At 39.5% G+C, this 25,052-nt stretch overlaps 2 pseudogenes; one reads left to right on the top strand and one right to left on the bottom strand.

The window, feature by feature from the left end:
- Positions 1–3,030: 3,030 nt before the first annotated feature.
- On the bottom strand, positions 3,031–14,169 carry LOC100438723 (large ribosomal subunit protein eL32-like; annotated as a pseudogene).
- Positions 14,170–19,815: 5,646 nt separating this feature from the next.
- LOC100445440 (syntenin-1-like) lies at positions 19,816–20,754 on the top strand (annotated as a pseudogene).
- Positions 20,755–25,052: the final 4,298 nt, after the last annotated feature.

Here is a 25,052-nt window from a genome sequence, read left to right as displayed (position 1 = left end):
ATTGTGCAGTAATGTATTTAATCATCCTTATTGACCGATATTTAGGTTGTTTCCAACCTTTTAAAATTACTAACAATATACATGTATTGAATGAATGAATAGGTAGGTGAATGTTCAAATGGAAAACGTTGTGCATAAATAATTTCCCATGTCTGCTAATATATCTGTGGAGTAAATCCCTAGAAGTGAACTTACTGGGTCAAAGATCAAGATCATATGCTCCTGTAATTTTGATAGATACTGCAAAATTTTCCCATCATATCCACAGATCCTACCCATACTCAAAAGGAGGGAATGATACAGAGTGTGTATGCTAGGGGGTTGATATAGTTTGTATATTTGTCCCCTCCACATCTCATGTTGAAATGTGACCCCCAGGCCAGGCACAGTGGCTCATGCCTGTAATCCCAGCACTTTTGGAGACCAAGGCAGGAGGATCACCTGAGTTTCAGAGTTTGAGACCAGCCTGACCAACATGGCAAAACCCCATCTCTACTAAAAATACAAAAATTAGCCATGTGTGGTGGTGGGCACCTGTAATCCCAGCTACTCAGGAGGCTGAGGCAGGACAATTACTTGAACCCGGGAGGCAGAGGTTGCAGTGAGCGCTGAGATCGTGCTACTGCACTCCAGCCTAGGTGACAGAGTGAGACTCTGTCTCAAAAAAAAAAAAAAAGTGACCCCCAGTGTTGGAGGTGGGGCCTAGTGGGAGGTGTTTGGGTCATGGGGACAGGATCCCTCATGAATGGCTTGATGCCCTCTGCACAGTAATGAGTGAGTTCTCAAGCTATGAGTTCACGTGAGAGCTGGTTGTTTAGAGAGTCTGGCACCTCTTCCCCTTTCTCTTGCTCTGCCTCTTGCTTTTTGATACACCTCCTGCCTCTTCCCCTTCTGCCATGAGCGGAGGCTTCCTGAGGCCTCACCAGATGCAGATGCTGGCACCATGCTTCTTATACAGCTTACAGAACTGTGAGCCAAAATAAATCTCTTTTCTTTGTAAATTATCCAGCCTCAGGTATTCCTTTATAACAACACAAAACAGACTAACACAGGAGAATTTTGCCTACCACACCTTCATTTGTTCCTGAGCCCAGCTTTGCTCAGCCGTTGGCTTCAGCCCAGAGTCCAGATGACCTGGCTATTGTCCCTAGTTCAGGGCCCCACAAAAGCCATTCCCCATCCTTGTGTGCACCAGCACCTCCCCTATTTGGTTCTTGGCTAGACTCTGCCTCAGTTTCCTTGTTGCTGGTTGCATATCCATACTTTTTTTTTTTGAGACGGAGTCCTGCTTTGTGCTTCAGGCTGGAATGCAGTGGCATGATCTTGGCTCACTGCACTGCAACCTCTGCCTCCCGAGTAGCTGGAATCACAGGCGTGTGCCACCATGCCTGGCTAATTTTTATATTTTTAGTAGAGATGTGGTTTCGCCGTGTTGATCAGGCTAGTCTCGAACTCCTGGCCTCAAGAGATCATCCCGCCTTGGCCTCCCAAAGTGCTGGGATTACAGGTGTGAGCCACTGCACCTGGCTGCATATCCATACTCTTCTAAAGACCAAATCATTTTACCAGGTGGCTTTCAGCTGCCTACCAGAGGCACTGGGTGTTCCTGTCTCAGCCATCCCATGAAGAGTGGTCAGCATTGCTAGGGTAGGATTCAGAACCTGTAGACAACAATAAACCCATGAGCGCCAACCACACCAGTCACCTCCTGGCCCCTCCTCCCTCTCTTCTGCCTCTGAATACATAATCTTGAAAGGGGCCCACAATGATCCATTAATGCCACTCTCTTTATGATCATGTCTTTAAAATGTATTTCCCCTGGATTTTTTTGTCCTCACACAGTCCTCTTTAGAATCTGAATGACTACATTTTAGTACAATTCCTTCTCATCTTGAGGTATATTTCCTAAACTTCTTAGAGATACCAACAACAGATACTCGTTTCAAGAGTCTCTCTTTAAGGGTCTCTCCTGTCCATCCCCTTCCCTCCAGCCCCCACTTTTCCACCAGCCTTTCCACCAGATCACCACAACAGGAGTTACACAGCATGCCCAGAAAAATCTCCTGCCTTAATGAAATTTGTCTTTTTAGATTTGCAACCCTATTTGTAATGCTAGAGGTATTTTCCCAAGAGAGGTATTTTATAAATCATTGGGAGACCATTATCCCATAACCACATCTGAGACCATGGATGTTTTCTCACTAAGAAAATTTAGATATTTTCAAAATTTACCTAGATAGGAACAGATTATTTTCAGCTGCAAATTCCTTTCTGGTGCAGATCAAAATTGTGATAATTTTTTAAAATATGTAAGTCACTTATAGTTAAATTATACAAGCACACCAATAGTGCACCTAATAAGATTTTGAAGTCCTTTATGTTTGAGGCTAAGAGTCAAACTCTTGTCTTGTCTTTATCAATGATGACTGCAAATTTTACAGAGGGTAATAGGGGAAGAATCTTACTTAAATCAATCATAGGTAAATACTAACATCTCTCTATATTAGGTGCCAGGATTGACTCTGAAGAAAGTGGCAAAGGGTGTATCTCTTTCCCTCTTCTAGTGACTTGTCATCATGCCTGAAATCACACCATTAGATGCTTTTCCTCTTAGTCTTACAGGTTTTTTGCTCTTTAGGAGCCCCTCTACTATTCTTTAAATTTTTTTTTTTTTTGAGACAGAGTCTCACTCTCTCACCCAGGCTGGAGTGCAGTGCTGCAATCTTGGCTCACTGCAACCTCTGCCTCCAGAGTTCAAGAGAGTCTCCTGCCTCAGTCTCCCGAATAGCTGGGATTACAGGTGTGCACCACCACGTCTGGCTAATTTTTGTGTTTTTAGTAGAGACGAGGTTTCGCCATGTTGGCCAGACTGATCTCAAACTCCTGACCTCGGGTGATCCGCCTGCCTCGGCCTCCCAAAGTGCTGGGATTACAGGAGTGAGCTGCCACGCCAGGCCCCCTCTACTATTTTTTTTTTTTTTTGGCAGTTTTTATGGTTTTCTTTAAACACAAAACATGCACATGAGCCGCCTATTCATTTTCTTTGCTGCGCAGTATGGCATTGAGGTTGGTGACTCTGATGGCCAGCTGGGCTGCTCTTTCCACGATGGCCTTGCAGTTCTTGGAGGAAACATTGTGAGCGATCTTAGCACAGTAAGATTTGTTGCACATCATCAGCATTTCCAGCTCATTGATGTCATGGACCAGGAATTTCCGGAAACCACTGGGCAGCATCTGCTTTGTTTTTTTGTTGCCCCCATAACCAACGTTGGGCATCAAGATCTGGCCCTTGAACCTTCTACAAACCCTATTGTCAATACCTCTGAGTTTCTGCCAGTTAGGCTTGATTTTGACATATCAGTCTGACTGGTACAGGATGAACTTCTTGGTTTTCTTTTTGACAATCTTGAGTTTCACAAGGGGTCTGAGGGCAGCTGTGATGCCAAGGAGGAGATGGCTGCAACCTCTGTAGGCAGCGCTGAGGAAGAGAGAATATCCTCTACTATTTTATTTTATTGTTTTATTTTTTGAGACAGAGTCTTGCTCCATTGCCCAGGCTGCAGTGCAGTGGCACGATCATGGCTAACTACAGCCTCAACCTCCTAGGCTCAAATGATCCTCCTGGGATTACATGTGTGAGCCACCATGCCAGGCCCATTTCTTTTTAAGTTAAGCATTTTATCACGCCTGTAATCCCAGCACTTTGGGAGGCTAAGGCAGGCTGATCACCTGAGATCAGGAGTTTGAGACCAGTCTGGCCAACATGGTGAAACCCCATCTCTACTGAAAATACAAAAAAAAAAAAAAAATTGGCCAGGCATGGTGGCCAAACACCTGTAATCCCAGCTACTCGGGAGGCTGAGGCAGGAGAAATGCTTGAACCCAGGAGGCAGAGGTTGCGGTGAGCTGAGATTGCACCACTGCACTCCAGCCTGGGCAACAAGAGCAAAACTCTGTCTCTAAATAAATAAATCAAATAATAAATTAATTAAGCATTTTATTTTGAGATAATTATAGATTCACATGCAGTTGTAAGAAAAAGTGTAGAGACATTTCCATATATCCTTTACCCAGTTTCCCCAATGGTAATCTCTTGCAAAACTTTAGTACAATAACACAAGCAGGATATTGACACTATTACATTGTCAACACAGGTACAGAACATTTCCGTCATCACAAGGATTCCCTCATGTTGCCCTTTTATGGCTATACTCCTCTCCCATCTCACCTTGATCCCTGGCAACCACTAATCTGTTATCCACTTCTATGACTTTGTCAAGAAAGTTACAGAAATGGAATCATACAGTATATATAGCCTTTTCTTTCTTTCATTTTCTTTTTCTTTTCTTTTCTTTTTTTTTAGAAACAGGGTCTCATTCTGTCACCCGGGCTGGAGTGCAGGAGCTTTGACCTGGGCTCAAGCAATCCTCCTGTCATTGCCTCCTGAGTATCTGGACTACAGTGCGCACCAGCATACCTGATTATTTTTTAAATTTTTTGTAGAGATAGGGTCTCACTATGTTGCCCAGACTGGTCTTGAACTCCTTGAATTCCTGGCGTTAAGCAATTTTCCCACCTCAGCCTCCCAAAGTGCTAGGATTACAGGTGTGAGCCACTGTGCCCAGTCAGTTTTTTTTGTTTTTTTTTGTTTGTTTGTTTGTTTTGTTTTTAACTATTGAGTTTTCAGTGTTCTTTATAGATTCCATATACCAGTCCTTTGTTGGATAATTGGTTTACAAGTATTCTCTCCCAGTTTGTAGCTTGTCTTTTCATCTTCTTAGCAGAATCTTTCCTAGAGAAAAATTTTTAAATTTTGTTGAGGTCCAACTTACCAATTTTTCACTTATGGCTTGTACTTTCGATGTTAAGTCTAAGATCCCTTTGCCTCTGCCTAAACCCCGACAATTTTCACCTATATTATTTTCCAAAAGTTTTCTAATTTCATGTATTACATTTAAGTTGTGACCCACTTAAGTTAATTGTTGTTCATAAAGAGTAAGATTTAGGTCAAGGTTCATTTTTTTGCCTATGGATGTCCAATTGCTCCAACATCATTTGTTGAGAAATCTTTATTTTCTCCATTTAGCTGTTGTGCACCTTTGTCAAAGATCATTTCACCAAACTTGTGTGGGTCTATTTATGGGTTCTGTGTCCTATTCTATTGATCTATGTGTCTTTCCCTCCACCAATAACACACAGTCCTAATTATTGTAGCTATATGATAAGTCTTGAAATTGGGTATAGTAATTCCTCCCACTTTATTCTTCTTTAAATTTTGTTTTTATTGAGGCCGGGGATGGCGGCTCACGCCTGTAATCCCAGCACTTTGGGAGGCTGAGGCGGGTGGATCACCTGAGGTCAGGAGTTCGAGACCAGCCTGACCAACATGGTGGAACCCCGTCTTTACTAAATACAAAAAGTTAGCCAGAGGTGGTGGCCCATGCCTGTAATCCCAGCTTCTTGGGAGGCTGAGGTAGGAGAATTGCTTGAACCTGGGAGGCAGAGGTTGCAGTGAGCTGAGATCGTGCCACTGCACTCCAGCCTGAGCAACAAGACCGAAACTCCATCTCAAAAAAAAAAAAAATTGTTTTCACTAGTCTAGTTCCTTACCTTTCCATATAAATTTTAGAATAATCTTGTGTATATCTGTAAAAATTCTTGCTGGGAATTTGATAGTATTTGCATTAAACCTGTATATCAATTGATGTATTTACTATGTTGAATCTTCCAATCCGTGAACATAGTATATTTCTCCAGATATTTAAATCTTTTATTTCTTTCATCAACATTTTTGTAGTTTTCACCATATAAGTCCTATATGTTTTTTTCATTTTTATCGTGTTTAAATATACATAAAATGTATCATTTTAACCTTTTTTTTGAGACAAGATCTTGCTCTGTCACCCAGGCTGGAGTGCAGTGGCGCGATCACAGCTCAATACAACCTCCACCTCCTGGGTTCAAGCTATCCTCCCACCTCTGCCTACCTAGTAGCTGGGACCACAGGCACACACCACCATGCCTGGCTAATTTTTGTATTTTTTTTGTTGAGACAGGGTTTTGCCATGTTGCTCAGGCTGGTCTCAAACTCCTGGACTCAAGTGATCTACTTGCCTCAGCCTCCCAAAGTGTTGGGATTACAGGCGTGAGCCACTGCGCCTGGCCTTAACCATTTTTAAGTGTATAGTTCGGTGGCATTAAATATATTCATAATGTTGTGCAACCATCATTACTTTCCATCTCCATAATTCTTTTCATCATGTAAAACTGAAACTCTATACCTATTAAACATAACTCCCCACTTCCCAATTCCCCCAGCCCCTGGCAGCTACCATTCTACTGTCTTTTTCTATGATTTTGACTATTCTAAGTACCTCATATAAGTGGAATCATATAGTATTTGTCTTTTTATGACTGGCTTATTTCACTTAGCATAATGTCTTCAAGGTTTATCCATGTTGTAGCATGTGCCAGAATTTCCTTCCTTTTTAAGGCTGAATAATATTCCATTGTAATGGATAGACTACATTTTGCTTACCCATCTATCTGTTGATGGACATTTGGATTGCTTCTACATTTTAGCATTTGTGAATAATGCTGCTATAAACATGGGTATATAAATATCTCTTCAGGACCCTGCTTTCAATTCTTTGGGGTATATACCCAGAAATGGAATTGTTGAATCATATGACAATCCTATTTGTAATTTTTAAAAGAACTGTCATGCTGTTTTCCACAGTGACTGTATCATTTTATATTCCCACCAACAGTGTATAAGGGTTCCAATTTCTCCACATCCTTACCAACACCTTTTACTTTCTGTTTGTTTGTTTGTTTGTTTGTTTTTGTTTTTTTGAGACAGAGTCTCTCTCTGCTGCCCAGGCTGGAGTGCAGTGGTGTGATCTCGGCTCACTGCAACCTCTGTCTCCCAGGTTCAAGTGATTCTCCTGCCTCTGCCTGCTGTGTAGCTGGGACCATAGGTGCAAGCCACCACGCCCAGCTAATTTTTGTATTTTTAGTAGAGACGGGGTTTTGCCAGGCTGGTCTTGAACTCCTGACCTCAGGTGATCCACCTGCTTTGGCCTCCAAAAGTGCTGGGATTACAGGCATGAGCCACCGCACCCAGCCCTACTGTCTGTTTTTTTAAATAGTAGCCACCCTAATAGGTGTGAGGTGTTATATTATTGTAATTTTGATTTGCAGTTCCCAAATGATTAATGATATTGAGCATCTTTTCATGTGCTTATTGGCCATCTATATATCTTCTTTGGAGAATGTTATGTTTTGTTCTGAATTATTTTAAATGATACTTTATTTTCAATTGTGAAAATGTTCACATGTGCATTGCCAGTATATAAAAATACAATTGATTTTTAATGTTATTCTTGAACACTGTCTTTGCTGAAATCACTTATCAGTTCTAGTACGTTTTTGTTTTGTTTTGTTTTGTTTTGTTTGTAAATCCCTTAGGATTTTCTACATATACTACCATGCCATCAACAAATAGGGACAGTTTGAAAGAATTCCTTCCAATCTGTATGCCTTATATTCCTTTTTCTTGCCTTATTGTGCTGGCTAGAACTTCCAGTACTATGTTGAATATGAGTAGTGAGAGTGGCCATTTTCGGCTTCTTCCCTATCCTAAGGGGAAAGCATTCAGTCTTTTGTTGTTTTTGTTGTTTTTTAGATGGAGTCTCACTCTGTTGCCCAGGCTGAAGTGCAGTGGTGCAATCTCGGCTCACTGCAACCTTCACCTCCCAGGTTCAAGTGATTCTTCTGCCTCAGCCTCCTGAGTAGCTGGGATTACAGACATGTGCCACCATGCCCGGCTAATTTTTGTATTTTTAATAGAGACGGGGTTTCACCATATTGACCAGGCTGGTCTTGAACTCCTGACCTCATGATCCGCCCACCTTGGCCTCCCAAAGTGCTGGGATTACAGGCGTGAGCCAACACAACTGGCCAGCATTCAGTCTTTTATCATTAAGTATTATATTGACTGTAGGGTTTTTGTAGATGCTCTTTATCAAATTGAAAAAGTTCCCCTCTATTCCTAATTTGCTAAGAGTTTTCTGATTATCATAAGTGGGTATTGAATTTTGTCAAATGCTTTTTCTTTGTCAATTGATATGGTCACATGAGTTTTCTTCTTTAGCTTAGTAATATGGTGAATTCTATTAAGTAGTTTTAGCAAATTGAACCAGCCTTGCACCCCAGGAATAAAGTCTACTTTATCATGTTGTGTAATTCTTTTTATATATTGTTGAATTTTATTTGCTAATGTTTAGTTAAGAACTTTTGCATGTATATTCATGAGGAAAATTGGTCTGTAATATCTTTTTTTTTGTACTGCCTTTGTCTAGTTTTCTTACCAGGATAATAGCTTCATAAAATGAATTGAGAAGTGTTCCATCCTCTTCTATTTTCTAAAGCAGATTGTTTAGAATTAGTTTAATTCTTTTAAATTTGGTAGAATTTTCCAGTGGAATCATCTGATATTTCTTTTTTGGGAGAAGTTAAATTACAAATTCAATTTCCTTAATATATAGGGATTCAAACTATATATTTCATATTGGGTGAGTTGTTTTACTTTGTTATTTTTGATTAATTGGTCTATTTCCTCTAAGTTGTCAAATTTATGTGTAGAGTTGTTCATAGTATTCCCTTATTTTACTTTTGATGTCTGCAGGGTCTATAGTGATAGCCCCTATTTCATTTCTGATGTTGGTAATTTTATCTTTTTCTTTCTTTCTTTGTCAATCTTGATAGAGATTTGTCAATGTTATTGATGATTTCAAAGAGCAAGCTCTGTGTTTCATTGATTTTCTCTATTGTTTTGCTGTTTTCAATTTCATTGATTTCTGCTCTTATCTTTATTATGCATCTCCTTCTGCTTGGTTTGGGTTTATTTTGCTTTTCTTTTTCTAAATTTTTTTTCTTATAGCCACTACCAGGACCCATTTTTCTAAATTCTTGAGGTATATTCTGCTCTTGTTGAGTAGAGTATTCTATACATGTTGATTAGAACCTGTTGGTTGATGATATTGTTGAGCTTTTCTATATCCTTGCTGATTTTCTGGCTAGCTGTACTATCAGTTGTTGAGAGAGGGATGTTGATGTCTCTAATTGTGAATTTGCATATTTCTCCTTTCAATTCTATCAGATCTTGATTCACATACTTTGCTGCTCTGTTACTTAGTGCAAACACATTTTAGGAGTGCTATGTCCTTTTGGTGTACTGACCCATTTATCATTATATAATGTCCTTTTCTGTCTGTGGTAACTTTCTTTTCTTTGCAGTCTACTTTATCTGATATAATAGAGCTACTCCTATTTTGTCGTGATTCATGCTTGTATTATATATCTTTTTCCATCCTTTTACTTTCAATCTGCCTTTATCATTATATTGTAAATAAGTTTCTTATAGACCGTATATAGCTGGGTCATGCTTTTTGATCCACTCTGCCAAAGTAGTATATTTAGACAATCTACATTAAATATAATTATATTTGCTACTTTATTTCTTGTTTTCTGTTTGTTATTTCTCCTTTTCATTTTCTATTTTCTTTCTCCTGCCTTCCATATTGATTTATTTATAGTGTTCTTTAGTGTATCTCTTTATATTGTTTTCTTATTGATTTCTCTAGGAATTACATTATGCATACATATCTATCACGGTCTACTTGGGTCATCACTTTGCCAGTTTGAGTGAAGCGTAAAAATCTTACCTCTGTGTCTATTTATTCTCCCCCATTTATATAATTGTCTTGAAATTTCTTCCAGAGCCATTTAAAACTATATCAGTGTTATATTTTTTGCTTAAACTGTCAAATATTATTTATAAAACCCAGGAGGAGAAGGAAAGTCTATTGTATTTACCCAGATCTTTTGCTTGTCATGTTCTCTCTTCCTTTCTCATGTTCCAAGGTTACTTCTTTTATCATTTCCTTTTTGTTTAATGAACTTCCTTTAGCCATTATTTAGAGTAGATCTGCTGGTAACAAATTATCTTAGTTTCCCTATATTTGAAAATGTCTTTATTTCCCCTTCATTCCTGAAGGGTATTTTCACTGGATATAGAAATGCATGTTGAGGCTGGGCGCGGTGGCTCACACCTGTAATCCCAGCACTTTGGGAGGCCAAGGTGGGCGGATCACTTGAGGTCAGGAGTTTGAGACCAGCCTGGCCAACATGATGAAACCTCGTCTCTACTAAAAATACAAAAATTATCCGGGTGTGGTGGCGGGCACCTGTAGTCCCAGCTACTCAGAAGGCTGAGGCAGGAAAATCATTTGAACCCGGGAGGCGGAGGTTGCAGTAAGCCGAGATTGCACCACTGCACTCCAGCCTGGGTGGCAGAGCAAGATTCCATCTCAAAAAAAAAAAAAAGAAAAGAAAAGAAATGCAGGTTGACAATTCTTTTCTTTTAGTACTTGAAAGATATTGTGCCACTTCCTTCTACTCTGTTTCCTGATGTGAAATCCTGTTATTTGGTTGTTTTTCTCCTGCCATAAGATGTCATTTCTCTTTTGATGCCTTCATAATTTTTTCTTTGTCTTTAATTTATAGAAGTTTGATTATATGTGTCTTAGTTTGAGTTTCTTTGGGTTTATTCTGTTTAGAGTTCACTCAGCCTCTTGAATCTATAGGTTTATGTCTTTTGCCAAATTTGGGGTGTTTTTAGCCATTATTTCTTTGAATACTTTCTTAGCCCTACCCTCTTTATCCTCTCCTTTTGGGTCTTCAGTAATACCAATGCTAGATCTTTTGTTAAAGTCCTACATGTTCCTGAGGCGCTGTTAATTTATTTATTTATTCTATATTTTATTTGGGTCAAGTGTGCTTGCAATTGCTCATTGCATTATTTTTATGATGGCTGCTTTAAAATTTGTGTCAGAAAATTTTATCTCATGTTTCATCTCAGTGTTGGCATCTAAAGATTATCTTTGTTCATTCAGTTTGAGATTTTCCTTGTTTCCAGTGTAATGACTGATTTTTGATTGAAACTTGGACATTTTGGGTATTATGTTATGACTCTGTATCTTATTTAAACCTGATGTTTTAGCTGGTTTTTTGGACACTACATTGGCAAGGGAAGGGGGTGGGGTGTCCCCTCATTACTGCCAGGTCAGCATAGAAAGTCTATTCAGCCTCTGTTGACATCTCGGGGGGTGTTCTTTATTATTGCTGGGTGGGGTGGGAGTTCAGGCTCCTCACTAGGCCTCCACTGACACCTCAGGGAGAGGATAGCATCAATACTGCTGAGCAATGGTGAAAGTCCTGACTTTCTACTATGCTTCTTCTGGTACTGCCCAAGGAGGAAGGATGCGGGCTGGAAGTACAGGTTGCCTATGTGGTTTCCTCATCACTACCCAGCAGGGATAAATGTACTGGCTCCATACTTGGCCTTCTCTGAAGATATCCCAGTGGGTGGGTTAGGGCACATTGCTATAGCCTGGCAAGTGGAATTCTAGGCTCCCCACTTGGCCTCTGCTCGTATGAATGAGGATGGGGCTACGTTGTTTTTTTTTTTTTCTGTGGTGTTTAGTCAGAGCAGAGCAGTTTCTGTCTAAAAGTTTTCTCTTTTCTTGTGTTGTTCCTTTCTTGGCCCTTTGGCCAGATAGAGCAGTTTTTGTTAGGCCTTTTTTAGTTTGCACTTATTGATATTTCCAAGTGCCATCTTCTTCAAAGTCTCCTCCTTTCAAAGAAAGTGCCTCCTTTCAAAGTCTTCTTATGTTTATTTCATATATAATGTCCAGAGTTTTTCACTGTACTTAGTAGGAGGAGTAAGGAAAAGTATGCCTACTTCTTCTTGGAAGCCGAAATTTCCAAGTTTTGAAGACTTGTTATTAAATCACACCATACATATGGAAAAGGGCACATATCTTAAGCATACAGGACAATGAAGCTTTACCAACAATACACCCATGTAACTAGAACGCAGATCAAGAAACCGAACACAACCAATACCTTTCAGAAGCTTCCTTACGTTCCCTCTGATCACGAGCCCCCCACCCCTGCAAAGTTAACCACTATCCTAATTCCTCACAGTATAGATTAGTGCTCTCTATCTTTGTGCTTTATATAATGGGCCCCTTTAAAATATGTAAATACCCCTGGGAGATTTAATGTCCTAAGATGTCATTGACCAACACCTTACAATGAATTAATTTATCATATAATTTTATTTACATTTGATAACAATATATTTATTAATAACATTATAAAACACATTAAAGTTATAACCTTTCTCATGCTTCATATCATTTGATTCTTACAAATGCCTATGAAATAGATTGTATTATTAACCTCATTTAAGGTGAGAAAATTTAGGCTCAAAGAAGTTAAGCGATTTGTCTAAGGTCACCCAAGTAACAGGCAGAAAGATTTGGCAGCCCTGGAAGAAAGGGACCTTCTTTGTCCACCTGTCCATGCATCAATTTCAGAGAAGAATCTGATTGGCTCTGGTTTAGTCTTCTGACCACTAAATGTCAAGGGTGGGAAAGGACACTGATCGACCTACCCATCATAGTCACGTGGAGTCAGGGAGGGGATCTTCAAGGGACCCAGAGGAGGGATTGAGAAAGCAAGCTAGACAGATAAAAATTCACTTACCACAGCCCCTAGTGGGAACAAAAACAATTATTCCTATTTCTTGATTTTTATGGACGTGTTAAAATAATCAAAACTCCTGTGTCTTTTTTTTTGCCTCATTCTCTGTATCCACATATGACTCATTTTTAAGAGTTTAGAATCACATTTTGTATTACCTGGAATGGATTGGAATGGAAGAGACTCTTTATCCTCTTAGTATATAGATGAGGGAAAGGAGGATGATAAGACAGTATTTTGCCCAATTTCATATACATACTTGTTTTATGTTTTTTCCTCCACATTCGTGTATCATAAGAATAACTTTATGAAATTAACAATTTAATGAAAAAAATTATTCTCTAACCCCAATGCCCCAACATATTTTCATGTGTCTTCCAGTCTTTGTCAAGTTATCTATTTATCTATATTTATATACTTATATATAAATACCATCAAGCCTGGTTAATTTCTTATGTTTTTGTAGGGACAGGGTCTCGCCATGTTGAGCAGGCTAGTCTCGAATTCCTGGCCTCAAGTGATCCTCCCATCTCGGCCAAAGTGTTGGGATTACAGTCATGAGCCACTGTGCCTGGCCACTCACTGATTGTTTTGATCCTAGCAGAAAATCATTCAAAGCAAAACTTCTCAGGGACATCAACATTTGAGAAGGAGACCCTTTTAAGACAGAAAAGTGTTCCTGAACTGGAGAGAGGAAATCTGCTCTTAGAAGGCCCTCTACTAAAAGACAGACTTTGCCATAGTGCTGGTGTTGCAAAGCCAGTAAGACAGTCCCCACCCGCCAAGGGCTCGAGTTCCTGGTTTCATTTCATGCACCTTTGGTAACCTCCAGCTAAATGCAGCCTGCCCCACCTCTGCCTAGAATAATAAGGGGTTCTTGGACTCTCCATCAATAGGTCCTGTCAGAAAAGCCATCTGTATCATTCCAGGTCCTGGCAGGAAACAGATGGCACCCTCAGATTGAGTAAATTGAGAAGAGTTTAATAAAGAGAATATTTACAAAGGAATATCAGGGTATAGGGAAACCACAGGCCAGAAGGAGCAGAAGGAGAAAGCAATCACTGGAAACTGGAGAGAGAAAATCCTGTGAAGAGGGCCTCTTGACAGGAGCTGTAGCTTTTGATCCAGGGACACAGCAAGCCAGCTCTCAAGGAGGTATTTGGGGGAAATAAATACTCTGACCCCTCTCCTTTGGGTTTCCCACCTCCTGCTGGTAGCCAAGGTCAACTGGAAGGCAGAGGGCATAGGAACCGTTTGATGGAGTTCATCCAGGCCCGCCTCTAGGAGCATAGAGTGGGTGGAGAAGGGTGGGGTGGGTCTGGAGGGGTCAAAGGAAGCCATGTGGTCCACCATGTGATTTTGGAAATACTCTGCTGCAGTTCTTTGTCCAGGTTGGTTGCTATCAGTGCTTCTGGTGGGGTTGGGGGTGGAGGTGGGGGGTTGGGGTGGCCTCTTCCTGAGTATTTCCAGCAGGAGGTAGAGCAAGTTACCTGGTCCTGTTCTGCCTGGGTTGTAGGCTCTCTGTTCATCTCCAGTGCCCACAAAAGGCAGTGTCATCCACGAAAGAGGATACCTGCTCTGAGCCCCAGCCTCTAGGCAGGGGGCTACCTTCCCATACCTGTCCTGCCAGTCTTCTTTTTGTTTTTTCTTTTTCTTTTTTTTTTTTTTTTTTTTTTTTTTTTTTTTTGGTGGAGTCTCATTCTGTCGCCCAGGCTGGAATGCAGTGGCACAATTTCTGCTCACTGCAACCTCTGCCTCCTGGGTTCAAGCGATTCTCCTGCCTCAGCCTCCCGAGTAGCTGGGGCTACAGGTGCGTGCCACCAAGCCTGGCTAATTTTTGTATTTTTAGTAGAGATGGAGTTTTACTATGTTGGCTAGGCTGGTCTCAAATTCCTGGCCTCAAGTGATCTGCCCACCTTGGCCTCCCAAAATGTTGGGATTACAGGTGTGAGCCACCGTGCCTGGCCATGCCAGCCCTATTTCTTGTCCCCTGCCATACCTTGAATGGCTAGTTGCCTCTAAAAGTGGGCTGCTACACACCCTCAGCATTACCGGTCCCCTGGATCATTCACAGCCCCACCTGGTTCCCTCAGGTTCCCCATGGCTACCAGAAGTAAGGACACACAACCCCTGTGTCTGTGAGGACTTCACCTAGGCCATTGACCTACCTGGGGTCCCTGTGCTCACTCCACCTCCATGCTCCAGCTGGCCTTTGCTCCCTCTCCCACTGGCCAGCTCAGTTCCTCTTTATTCCTAGCCTGCAATGTAGGATCTGCTACAGTGGAAGGCCTTTCCTTTAAAGATAAAAGTTAACCAATGTGCAACTTAATAAACCAGGATGTTAATTTATAATCAGAAACCTAAAGACACTGGGTTCTTGTAGCTGCTTTACTGGAACTCTCTCTCCATGTAAGACATGAATGAGGTTAAAGGAAGATTGGGAAGCTGGGCGTGGTGGCTCATACCTGTAATCCCTGCACTTTGGGAGGCTGAAGCAGGATCATCACTTGAGGCAAGGAGTTCAAGACAAGCCTGGACAATATAGTGAGACCCTGTCTCTACAAAAACATAAATAAATACAAATAAAGGAAGGTTGGGGGGCTGGAGTGGATGAGAGACTTTCTTTTTACTCTGTATTCAGTTTTAGTGTTTAAAGGTTGCTTTTACAACCAAGTTTATATTTTACTTTAATGTTTTTGTTTTTGTTTTTTGAGACGGAGTTTCACTCTTGTCGCCCAGGCTGGAGTGCAGTGGTGTGACCTCAGCTCACTGCAATCTCCGCCTCCCAGGTTCAAGCGATTTTCCTGCCCCAGCCTCCCGAGTAGCTGGGATTACAGGCTTGTGCCACCACGCCCGGCTAATTTTTTTGTATTTTTAGTTGAGACGGGGTTTTACCATGTTGGCTAGTCTGGTCTCAAACTCCTGACATCAGGTGATCCACCTGCCTTGGCTTTTCAAAGCACCGGGATTATAGGCATGAGCCCCCACACCCGGCCTACTTTAAAATTTTTATAACACTATTTTTAAAAAGAATTGGAACTAATTGTAACCAGTAACTCTGAGTGGTGCGAATAATAGAAGCACAGTACACATTGTAGACACAGATCACAAAAATGATGAGAAGGACAAGGCCGCTGAAGATGGATTTGAAGTTTCTGCTCGAGGTAGCCCCTGCTTCAGTGAAAGTAGAACCATGTACGTTTCCCTAGTTATGTGAGGAGTTTGTGTGGAAACCTGAGTTAACTACTATGGCATGTTTGATTTATCTCCATGATGGTCTGGCATCCTGCAGAGGTAGGTGCTCTGGGATGCTGTCCAGTTGGCTTGCCCCTACCTGGCTCTCACTGTGTCCTTACCACTTGCTGGGAGATCCCATGGCTGCATTGGAGCTTACATGTGTTTCATTTGATAATTGATGTTGAGGACTGACAGGTAGAGGAGTTGGTATTTATACTTTGGGGTCATTTAGATATTTGTTGAGAATGAGGGCCAGGCATGGTGGCTCACGCCTGTAATCCCAGCACTTTGGGAGGCCAAGGCAGACAGATCGCTTGAGGTCAGGAGTTTGAGACCAGCCTGACCAACATGATGGAAACCCCGTCTCTACTAAAAATGCAAAAACTAGCTGGGTGTGGTGGCATGCGCCTGTAGTCCCAGTTACTTGGGAGGCTGAAGCAGGAGAATCGCTTGAACCTGGGAGGCGAAGGTTGCAGTGAGCAGAGATTGTGCCACTGCACTCCAGCCTGGGGGACAGAGCAAGACTCTGTCTAAAAAAAAAAGAATGAGGCCATTCCTAACCCAAACTCTGAAGCACGTAGTTTGTTTCTGCTGTCCTTCCACCTTCCTTGACTACCCCACCTACCTGGGAGGTCCATCCTGGGGACAGTGGGGTACAATTATGAGCAACCATAGGCCTATGCTGAGGGCCTCTGGAGAAACTCACCTCTTCCTCCCTCTCCTCTTCATCACCTGGCTGAAGCTCTGGGTACTGGCCTCCCAAGGTGAACGTAAGAAAAAGGCTCTCAAGTGTTGGTTGAAACTTGAACACAGCTGGCTTCCTGAGCTGAGGGAGATATTAAGATGTGTAAGATATTTAACTGTTAACTAGGGATCTCTGTAGATTTGTGTGAGGAACAATAACCCAACTCTATAATAATCTCCAGTAAAGCTTTGAAAAACAAGACCAGTAATAACTTACTAGTATCTTACCCTAATGGATATTAAAACTCTCTATAAAGCTAGTGTAATCAAAAAAGTAGGACATTGGCGAATAGATCAGTGAAATAGAATAGAGAAGAAAGAAACTGATTTTTATCAGAACTTAATAAGTGTGTAATAAAGGTGGCATTTCAATTCAGTAATGGCTTATTTAATAAATGGTGCTAGAATAATTGCCTAGCAAATGAAAAATACAAAGATAAACTCCTATTTAATTAATCTTTAATTACAGAAGATACAAAGGTAAAGTAAAAAAATTTAGGAGAATATTTATGTAATATTTAGCTAGGGAGACCTTCTTAAATAACACAAGAAACTCAGAAAGCATAAAAGAAAAAAAGATTGATGATACAGACAATTAAAATTTTTCAGTTGCACAAGACACCATGAAAAGTCAAAGGACAACTAAGAAGCTGTGAGAAAATAGTCGCAATTAATGACAGATAAAGGATTAATATCTGTAATGTTAGAATTAATATCAATATTCATAATATTAAGTTGAACTGTATAAAATTGCTGATAGTCAACTGTTTTTGACCAAAAGAAATGGCAATTTTCATGCCAACCCAACACATAGTGCTTCTATATATTGATAAGAAAAAGACAACCCAACAGAAAAAAGGTGAAGACTATAAATCATAAACAGGTAATTCTTAGAACAGAAAATGCAGATAGCTGATATATAAAACATGTGATTATAAATATGTGAATATATATGTTAAAATAATAACAGAAGGATGACTACTACTAAAAAAAAAAACAGAAAAGAACGCAACAGATGGCTACTATCAAAAAAAAAAAAACAGAAGATAACAAGTGTTGGCAAGGATATGTAGAAATCCTTTGTGCACTGTTGGTGGGAATGTAAAATGGCGCAGCTGCTATGGAAAACAGTATGGAGGTTCCTCAAAAAATAGAAAATAGAATTACATATGATCCCACAATTCTACTTCTGGGTATATACTCAAAACAATTGAAAGCAGAGTCTCAAAAATTTATTTGTACACTCATGTTTATAGTAGCATTAGTCATGACAGCCAAAAGGTGGAAGCAACCCAAATGTCCACTGACAAATGAATGAGCAAACAAAATATGATATAGATACACAATGGAATATTATTCAGCCTTAAAAAGAAAGTAAAGTCTGACTCATGCTATGACATGGATGAACATTGAAGACATGCTACGTGAAAGAAGCTAGTCACAAAAAGACAAATATTGTATGGTTCCATTTGTATGGGGTACCTAGAGTAGTCAAATTCGTAGAGACAGAAAGTAGAATGGTGGTTGCCAAGGGCCAAGTGGGGTGGGGAATGGAGAGTTATTATTTAATGGGTGGAGAGTTTCAACTTTGCAAGATTAAAAAGGGTTCTGGAGATTGGTTGCATAACACTGTAAATGTACTTAACACTGCTGAACTGTACACTTAAAAATGGTTAAGATGGTTAATTTTATGTTATGACAATTAAAAAATTTTAAAAAGCACACACACAAATAATAGGATAACATTTTTCATCCATAAGGTAAAATTTAGAACTAATTTTGACAGTGATGTGGGAAAGTTTGTACTTTCTTTAATTTCTGTTGGAGATTTGCTATAGCATTTTAAGAAAGTAATTTGGTAGGATCTATTAAAATCAAACATGCACATATTCTTTGACATAGTAATCCCACTTTTGGGACTCTGGCCTATAGAAATACTTGTACCAATACGTAAGTATATATGTGTAAAGATGTTTTTTGCATTGGTCATAACTGGAAATAATCTCCCCACCAAAAACGGGCAAATGGTTGGATATTACCCAACTATTTATTTATTTATTTTTAAATTTTGTTTTATTTTATTTTAAGTTCCGGGATACATATGTAGGAAGTGCAGGTTTGTTACATAGGTAAATATGTGCCATGGTGGTTTGCTGCACCTATCAGCCCATTTCCTAGGTATTAAGCCCCACATGCATTAGCTGTTTCTCCTGATGCTCTCCCTCCCCTCGCCCCCATGACAGGCCCCAGTGTGTGTTGTTTCCCTCCCTGTGTCCATGCGTTCTCATTGTTCAGCTTCCACTTATAAGTGAGAACATATGAGGTTTGGTTTTCTGTTCCTGTATTAGTTTGCTGAGAATGATGGCTTCCAGCTCCATTCATGTCCCTGCAAAGGACATGATCTCATTTCTTTTTATTACCCAACTATTTAAAAGAAAGAGTAATAGCTATAAGGAATGACCTGGAGTGATAAGTATGAGATATTATTTTATTAATAATAATATGACATATTATTGTAAGATAATAAGCAAGTTCCACAGAAAAGTATATAGTATGATTCCGCTTGTGTGAAAAGCAAATTTAAAAATTCTTATAATCTGTTTATATATTGTGATGGTTAATTTTGTGTATCAACTTGGCCAGGTTATGGTGCCAGGTCGTTTGCTCAAACACCAGTCTAGATGTTATTGTAAAGATATGTTTTTAGATGTGACTAACATTTAAATCACTAGAGTTTGAATAAAGCAGACTACCTCTATAATGTAGGTGGGCCTCATCTAATCAGTTGAAAGCCTTAAAAACAATGACTGGGGTTCACTGAAGGAGGAGGAATTCTCAAGACTGCAACATCAACTCTTACCTGAATTCAGATTTCAGACTTGCCAACCCCCACAATCTCATGAGCCAATCCCTTAGAATAAACCACCTCTGGTGAGAAACTCAAAGCTTTCCCAGTAAGATTGGGAAAAAGGCAAGAATGTCCCCTCTTACCACTGCTTTTCAATGTTGTAATGGAGGTCCTAGCTAATGCATAAGACAAGAAAAAAAGTAAAAGATGTACAGATTGAGGAGGAAGAAATAAAGCTGTCTTTGTTCACAGATGGCATGGTCATCTATGTAGAAAATTCAAGAGAGTTGACAAACACTCTTGGAATTAAGAAGTCATCATAGAGAATTTGGTGCCAGTGACTGGAGGCAGCGGCAGCGAGTGGGTCCTTGTGGGCTAGAAGAACCCTGCAAAAATGTCTCTCTATCTATCTCTTGAAGACTTGAAGGTAGACAAAGTAATTGGGGCTCAAACTACTTTTTCTGCAAACTCTGCCAATCCAGCAATTTTGTCAGAAGCTTCTGCTCCCATCTCTCAAAATGGAAATCTGTATCCCAAATTATATCCGGAGCTCTCTCAATACATGGGCCTGAGTTTAAATGAAGAAGAAATATGTGCAAATGTGGCCATGGTTTCTGGTGCACCAATTCAAGGGCAGTTGGTAGCAAGACCTTCCAGTATGAACTATATGGTGGCTCCTGTAACTTGTAATGATGTTGGAATTCACAGAACAGAAATTAAGCAAGGGATTCGTGAAGTCATTTTGTGTAACGATCAAGATGGAAAAATTGGACTCAGGCTTAAATCAATAGATAATGGTATATTTGTTCAGCTAGTCCAGGCTAATTCTCCAGCCTCATTGGTTGGTCTGACAATTGAGGACCAAGTACTCCAGATTAATAGTGAAAACTGTGCAGGGTAGAGCTCTGATAAAGCGCACAAGGTGCTCAAACAGGATTTTGGAGAGATTACCATGACCATTCATGACAGGCCCTTTGAACGGACGATTACCATGCATAAGGATAGCACTGGACATGTTGGTTTTATCTTTAAAAACGGAAAAATAACATCCATAGTGAAAGATAGCTCTGCAGCCAGAAGTGGTCTTCTCACAGAACATAACATCTGTGAAATCAATGGACAGAATGTCATTGAATTGAAGGACTCTCAAATTGCAGACATACTGTCAACATCTGGGACTGTAGTTACTATTACAATTATGCCTGCTTTTATCTTTGAACATATTATTAAGCAGATGGTACCAAGCATTATGAAAAGCCTAACGGACCACACCATTTCTGAGGTTTAAAATTCATGGCACCATGGAAATGTAACTGAACGTCTCCAGTTTCCTTCTTCGGCAACTTCGGTATTATGCACATGTAGCTTTCCCAGAGCCAGCAAGCATATGCTGCATGAGGACCTTCCCATCTTTTTTTTTTTTTTTCTTTTTTGAGATGGAGTCTCACTCTGTTGCCCAGGCTAGAGTGCAGTGGCGCAATCTCGGCTCACTGCAACCTCTGCCTCCCGGGTTCAAGCGATTCTCCTGCCTCAGCCTCCCAAGTAGCTGGGATTACAAGCGCCTGCCACTGTGCCTGGCTAATTTTTGCATTTTTAGTACGGACGGGGTTTCACCATGTTGGTCAGGCTGGTCTCAAACTCCTGACTTCATCATCCGCCCGCCTCGGCCTCCCAAAGCGCTGGGATTACAGGCATGAACCACCGCGCCTGGCCTTCTATCTTACATTATGATTGGGAATCTTACTATTTCATCTGATACCTTGTTCAGATTTCAAAATAGTTGTAGCCTTATCCTGGTTTTACAGAGGTGAAACTTTCAAGAGATTTACTGACTTTCCTAGGATAGTTCCTCTACTGGAAACCTGATGCTTTTTTAAGGCATTGTGATTAGGATGACTGATACAGGTTTAGCTTTGTGTGAAAACCAGTCACCTTTCTCCTAGGTAATGAGTAGTGCTGTTCATATTACTTTAGTTCTATAGCATATTTGCATTTTTAACATGCTACCATAGTACCTTTAGAATGATTGCCTTTGATTTTTAAAAAAATTCTGTGTGTGTGTGTGTGTGTGTGTGTGTGTGTGTAACATGTCAATTAAGAACACTGGTTTCATTCCATGTAAGCATTAAACAGTGTATGTAGGTTGCAAGAGATTATGATGATTGTTCTTAAATTTTAGCTACCTTCACTTAAAAGGCAACAGCTTGAACTGTTGCCTTAACTATGTTAAGCATCTAGACTAAAAGCCAAAATATAATTATTGCTGCCTTTTTAAAACCCAAATGTCGTTCTCTATTAACCTGAAATATACACTAGCCATTAAATGTATTAACCTGAAATGTACACGGAACAGTTTAATGGTACTTACTGAGCTATAGCATAGCTGCTTAATTGTTTTTGAGATTTTTTAGTCAATGCGTAATGGAAACTTCTTTCTACTAAAAGTTGCTAGTACCGCTTTGTGAGAAGCAAATCACTATATATTTAATGTAAAAATTATTACACTAAATAGGATAAACTTTTGACTCCTCTTTTGTTCATTTGTGGATTAAGTGGTACAAGAATTTTGGCATTTGACTCTTAAGATTATGTAACCTAGCTACTTCAGGATGGTCTTAGGATATTTTTCTGGTAATTTGTTCCATTTCCTGACTCCTCCTTGCAAACAAAATGATAGCGACACTTTATTCCGATTTTTTTCTTCTTTTTGGTTTATGTCTATTCTAATTAAATATGTATACATAAAGTTAAAAAAGTCATCATATCAAGGTTGCAGGATATAAAGTTAATATGCAAAAGTAAATTGCTTTCCTAATATATCAAAAATGAACAAGTGGAATTTGAAACTTAAAATATACATTTACATTAGCACCCCCAAAAATGAAATACTTCAGGATAAATTTAACAAAATATGTATAAGATACATATGAGGAAAACCATAAAACTCTGACAAAGGTATGAGTATCAAGGAAAAACTAAATAAATGGGGAGCTGTTCCATGTTCATGGGTAGTAAGACTCAATATTGTCAAGTGGCAGTTCTTCCCAACTTGATCTATAGATTTAATGCAATCACAATCAAAATCCCAGCAATTTATTTTGTAGAGACTGACAAACTAATTCTAAAGTTGATACAGAGAAACAAAATACCGAGGATAGCCAACCCAGTGTTGAAGGAGAAAAACAAAGTTGAAATACTGACACTACCCAACTTAAAGACTTACTATAAAGCTACAGTAAGCATGTGGTATGGATGAAAGAATAGGCAAATAGATCAATGGAACAGAAGAGGGAGTCCAGAAATAGACCCACATAAATACAACTGATTTTTGAGGGAGCAAAAGCATTACAGTGGAGAAAAGGTAAACATTTCAACAAATGGTGCTGAAACAACTAGATATCCACATGCAAAAAAATGACTCTAGACACAGACCTTACACTCTTCCACTCAAACGATCACAAACCTAACTATAAAATACAAAACTATAAAACTCCTAGAAGATGACTTTGGAGAAAATCTAAATAACCTTGGATTTTGTGATGACTTTTTAGATACAACACCAAAGGCATGACCCATGAAATAACTTCATGGACTTCATTAAAATTAAAAATTCCTGCTCTGCAAAAGACACTATCAAAACAATAAAAAGACAAACCACAGACTGGGAGAAAATATTTGCAAAAGGCGTATCTGATAAGGGGTTGTTATCGAAAATATACGAGGTAAAACTCAACAATAAGAAAAGAACCAGATCAAAAAATAAGTCAAAGACTTTAACAGACACCTCTCCAAAGATAGATGGCAAATAAGCATATGAAAAGATGGTTTCATTTCCTGTGGGGAGCCAAAAAAATTAAGAAAACAAAAAAAATTTTTTTAAAGATGCTTGCATTGTATGTCATCAGGGAAATGCAAATTAAAACAAGATACTAGTACATATGTATTAGAATCGCCAAAATCCAGATTAAAGATTTAAATCTAAGACCTCAAATTATAAAAATCCTAGATGAAAACCTAGGAAATGTTATTCTGGATATCAGCCTTGGCAAAGAATTTATGACTAAGTCCTCCAATTGCAACCAAAACAAAAATTGACAAGTGGGACCTAATTAAACTAAAGAGACTTGGAAAGCAAGAGAAACTATCAGCAGAGTAAACAGACAACTCACAGAATGGGAGAAAATACTTGCAAACTCTGCATCCAACAAAGGCCAAATACCCAGAGTTTATAAGGATCTTAAATAATTCAACAAGCAAAAACCAAATAACCCTATTAAAAATTGGGCAAAGGACATTAAGAGACACTTCTCAAAAGACAACATGCATGTGGCCAAGACACATATAAAAAAATGCCCAACATCACTATCATCAGAGAAATGCAAACCAAAACCAAAATGAGATACCATCTCACACTAGTCAGGATGATGATTATTAAAAAGACAAAAAATAACAGATGCTGGCAAAGCTGCAGAGAAAAGGGAATGCTTATATACTGTTGACGGGAACGTGAATTAGTTCAGCCACTGTGGAAAGCAGTTTGGAGAATTCTCTAAGAGCTAAAAACAGAACCACTTTTCAACCCAGAAATCCCATTACTGGATATATACCCAAAGGAAAATAAATTGTTCTACAAAAAAGACATATGTACTTGAACGTTCATCAAAGCACTATTCACAGAATCAAACTAGATGCCCATCAGTGGTGGATTTGATAAAGAAAATGTAGTACATATACACCATGGAATACTATGCAGCCATAAAGAAGAACAAGATCATGTCCTTTGCAGCAACATGATTGGAGCTGGAGGCCATTGTCCTAAGCGAATTAACACAGGAACAGAAAACCAAATACTGCACATTCTCACTTATTATTGGAAGGTAAACATTGAGTACACATGAACACAAAGAGGGGACCAACCAAACTGAGGACTACTAGAGGGAGGAGGGGAGAAGGGAGCAAGGGCTGAAAAGTACCTATTGGGTACTATGCTCATTACCTGGGTGATAGGATTATTTGTACCCCAATCCTCAATGTCACACAATATATTCATGTAATAAACCTGCACATGTATCCCCTGAATCTAAAATAAAGGTTGAAATTATAAAAAAAAAAAGCAATTCCCACAGCCACCCAACCTTCAGCAACCACCACCCTGATCAGTCAGCAGCCATCAACATAGAAACAAGACCCTCCATCAGCGAAACGATTGCAACTCACTAAAGGCTCAGATGATTGTTAGTATTTTCTTTTCTTTTTTTCTTTTTTTTTTTTTTTAAGAGACAGAGTCTCGCCATATTGCCCAGGCTAGTCTTGAACTCCTAGCCTCAAGCCATCTTCCTGCCTCGGCCTCCCAAGTGCTGGATTACAGGCGTGAGCCACAGCTCCCAGCCATCGTTAGCATTTTTAATAGTAAAATATTTTTTAAATTAAGGTATGTACTTTTTTTAGACATAATGCTATTGCACACTTAATAGACTACAGTATAGCATAAACATAACTTTTATATACACTGGGGAACCGAAAAATCTGTGTGACTCTTTTTATTGTGATATTTACTTTATTGCAGTGGTCTGGAACCACACTTATAGTATTTCTGAGGTAGGTCGGTAAA

This window comes from Pongo abelii, chromosome X (assembly GCF_028885655.2).
Source record: "Pongo abelii isolate AG06213 chromosome X, NHGRI_mPonAbe1-v2.0_pri, whole genome shotgun sequence".
Taxonomy (NCBI): domain Eukaryota; kingdom Metazoa; phylum Chordata; class Mammalia; order Primates; family Hominidae; genus Pongo; species Pongo abelii.
The sequence above is the reverse complement of the archived record's forward strand: the minus strand, read 5'-3'. Positions and strand labels throughout refer to the sequence as shown.